The following is a 4,383-nucleotide window of genomic DNA, read 5'->3' on the forward strand; positions in this document are numbered from 1 at the left end:
TTTTCTATTCCGTCGGGCTCATTATTCCTCGTAAATCACCTTGTATCCAGTGTGGAAACTACTTATGGAATAAATTCACTAATTTCAAAACAAATGACAATTGTCGAAAACGCTGAAACAGGTCAATCTGTATTTCTCATAATGCTTATTCAAAGTTGCTTGACTTGTTCATGACGTCATCCATTTTTGAGTTATGACGCCATCACCACTTTTTTTAAATGACAACTCCCACTTCTCTCTTCTTTTTCTAATAGACCTTCCTACTACCTAAACGATGAATGAAAAAATTTGGTACCTTACATAACATTTTTTTTGAGAAAATGACAATTTGTACATACTGGTACTTCAAAAATGTAATACAACTTGGAGTTGCAACTAAACTAGGATGCGAAGCAGCAATTCATACCACACGAACCTTTGTTAATAACGATCAAAACCGTGGCAAAGTTCTTCTTAAATTAGATTTCAAAAATGCCTTTAACTCAGTCGAACGGGATTATATTCTCAAAGAAGTCCAATGTCATTTCCACTTCTGTACCCTTATCTTTATCGATGCTATAGAAATCCTTCAACTTTATTTTTCGGTAATCATTTAATTTCTTCTTCTGTTGGAGCCCAGCAAGGAGATCCCTGCGGTCCCATGATTTTTAGTCTTGCCATTCAACCAATTATTTTATCTTTGTATTCTCAAATGAATATATGGTATTTAGATGATGGAACCTTAGCTGATTACCCAGAAGTAGTTTTATCCGACTTTAAGAAAGTTATAAATTTATCTCAGGAAATTGGCCTTGAATTAAACTTTAACAAATGCGAGATCTTTTGCTGTTCTGGAGACACAGATTTAAAAGTCATAAAGGAATTTCAAAATTTAGCACCAGGCATTAAAATCTGTGACCGAGAAAGTTTATCTCTTTTAGGCTCTCCAATCTTTGACCAAGGTTTCAAAAACACCGTCGAAAAAACTATAATTACAGTTGAAAATCTTTTAAACAAAGCTGAACTCCTTAACAGACACGTGGCTTATACTTTAATCAAAAACTGTCTTTTCATACCAAAATTTAATTTTTTATTAAGAACAACTCCATTTTGGAAATTTTCTAATTATGTTAATTCAATTGATTCTTCTTTAAAGTCTTGTTTAGAGAGAATACTTAATTTACGTTTAACTGATTTACAATGGCGTCAGTCCACTTTACCGATTAGATTTGGTGGTCTGGGAATTCGTCGCATTTCCAATATTTGCCTCCCTGCTTTCCTATCTTCAATTAATGGGGTTAAAAAGCTTGTTTCTTTATTACTTAACTCAAAGGATAATAAGCTTAATATTCACCATTATGATGAAGCTTTAGCAGTCTGGGGTGTAGCAAATGAGAACGAAATACCTAATACCAACAATTTCACAATTTCAGAAGAATTGGGATATAATAATTGCCAATGACTTAATCTTTAATTCACCTAGAGACTTGGCTCGTTTTAAAGCTTTGCAATGCAGAGAATCAGGATCTTGGTTACATGCAATACCTTCTCCTAATATTGGTACTCTTTTAGATAACACTTCCTTCCAAGTTTGTATTGGTTTAAGATTGGGTTGTAATCTTTGTACACCTCATATTTGCAAATGCAATGCGAAAGTTGACGAAATTGGCACCCACGGTCTAAGTTGTTTCAAAAGCAGTGGTAGATTTTCAAGACACACTGAAATTAATTCCATTATCAACCGGTCTTTAACTTCAATTCATGTGAATTCAACTTTAGAACCAAACAGACTGTCTCGGGATGACGGAAAACGCCCAGATGGGATGACTTTAGTACCGTGGATTAAAGGTCAACCTTTGGTTTGGGACGTTACTGTTGTAGATACACTTGCAGACAGTTACTTACGTATTGAAATCATCTGAAGTCTCAGGTTTTGCCGCTGAAATGGCTTGCAAACGCAAACATAGCAAATATAGTTCAATCATTTCGTCAAACTACGTGTTTAAAGGTTTAGCATTTAAAACCTTAGGCCCTTGGTGCAAAGAAGCCATCGATTTCATTAATTTCATCGGAAACCGACTTATCGGGGAATCAGGCGATTCAAAATCAAAGAAATTCCTTTTCGAGAGGATTTCCCTTGCCATTCAACGTGGAAACGCTGCAAGCATTCGGGGCAATTTTCCAGATTCCGCAATATTATCGGAAATTTTTGTATTATAAATCAAAAATGTTTATGTAATTATGTTATTAATATAAGCTCTTTCTACATTTTTTTTTCTATGTGATTATTTAAAATTGAGGGTTTACTTTAATAGACCAAACAATTTAGAAGATTTACGACAGAGAATTCGCGCTGAAATGGAACAAATCAACCCTGATATTATTGAGCGCGGTGTACAGTGCTTATACTCGTGTGTGAGTGCCAAATAGTTGGCGGGGGCAATTTCAATATTTGCCTTACACTTTATTGTTAACCTTAGATGTTTGTTTGTTTTGTTTGAGGTTAATTAAAATTTTTACATTAAAAATTAAATTACATTTTTTAATTAAAATTTGTAATTTTTTCAAAAAAAAATGTTATGTAAGGTACAGTTAGGGACATTCCCTGGGCAGTCAGTTATTGTCATTTCAAAAAATGTCAATGTAAATGCACCTTTACCGTTATTATCATGGCCTCCTTGATCGAAAGAGACAAAGACTTGATATTTTCAAAAAAACTGTCAAATTAACTTTGACATACATATATCAATTTTTGCAAAATGCCAGCTGTATCAGTTTTTAATAAATCTCGAGCAGTAGCTCTTATTCAAAGCGGGATGTTACAGTGGCAAGTCTCGGTGACTTTGGGGATTCCAAAAAGTACGGTGAATTTGATCGTGCAGAAATGTTGACGAGAGCAGACTGTGGAACGTTATCCAGGCTCAGGCGAACGTCTCGTTTCCACACCTGACGATGACGAAGCTTTGCTTGATGTAATCAGAGAGAGCCCTTTTACCAATGCCGCTGAAGCAACTGTAATTAGCAATTTCCCGGGCATTGTTAAAACTACTCGTCGTCGTTTGAGGGCAGCTGGCATTCGTAACTATGCGGCAGCTCGAAAATTAAGATTAATTATTACCCAGCACAAGGAAGCCAGAGTTGGGTTCGCATTGCAACATCTGGTAAAGTTTTCCCATTTATAATTTGGTTTTATGGCAGTGCAATTGTAATTATTAGGGGCTGGGGTTGTGGTTTTGGCAATAGACGTGAAGATACTGCCTGGTCAGACAACAGACCTTCTTTTACAGTCCTAGGATTTATGGCGGTAGTTGCCTATTGTCGGAGTATTTAACAGGGCTGGCAGTAAAACCAAATTATAAATGGGAACACTATACACGACAATGAATTTTGGACAAGAGTAGTGTTTTCGGACGAAAAAACATTTCAGTCTTGTTCAAATGGTCGGGTGCGAGTTTATAGGCCACGACCCACGAAACACCCGCTATGAAGAAAAATACGTGGACTCGATCGAACGAAGTGGACGTATTGCTGTAAACATGTGGGCATGGACTTCAGCAGTAAGTCCTGGGTTAATGCTGCAGGTGGAAGGTCGGCTAAACAGCGACGTCTATATTAATATTCTCGAAGACGTTATGCTCCCTTCTGTGTCAAGAGTATATCCCAATCAAAATTTTATATATATTTCAGCAAGATAACTGCTCCGTGCATACGTCACAGAGGGTTAGAGCATGGCTAGAGAATAATAATATACATGTCCTGGATTGGCCGAGTCGCAGTCCAGATCTAAATCCCATTGAAAATATGTGGGGATTGTTGGTACGGAATATAAAGCAACAACGCTTAATATTTTGTAACCGGGCATATCTTGCAACTGCAATTACTAACGCATGGCACGCATTACCGTAGGACTACTATAGAAATCTATGTCTCTATTACTCCAATCAATAGGGAGTTTTACCTTGCAAAAGGTACAGAAAAGTTTATACTTGGCAGGTATCTTCTATCAGGCATAATATTAATATTGTTGAGTTTGCGACCTTGGGGGGTTGTCGCTCGCCCCGCCATATTGGACAATAGGGGTGCAAAATCACATTTTTGCGATTATTTCATTATCCGTGCGAGATACCTCTATCTATCATTTTTTGTTCTTTATGTTTTTTTGTCAGATCAATAGTTTCGTAGTTACAGCGTGTAGAAATCAAGGAGTATAGAAGTATAGGGAGGGGACATACGCAAGCTTATGGGCGCGGTAAATTGAAGCGGTGAGGGACAAGGAAACGGGTGCAATTTTATGCAACCCGTGAGATACGCCCCAGTTAACAATACTTGAGATGTTGGGAATTAACAATAAAACTGCAGGAAAATAAAACACTATATTTTTTTTTTGCATCACAAATGTATTCA

This window comes from Tenebrio molitor, chromosome 1, assembly GCF_963966145.1.
Source record: "Tenebrio molitor chromosome 1, icTenMoli1.1, whole genome shotgun sequence".
NCBI lineage: Eukaryota > Metazoa > Arthropoda > Insecta > Coleoptera > Tenebrionidae > Tenebrio > Tenebrio molitor.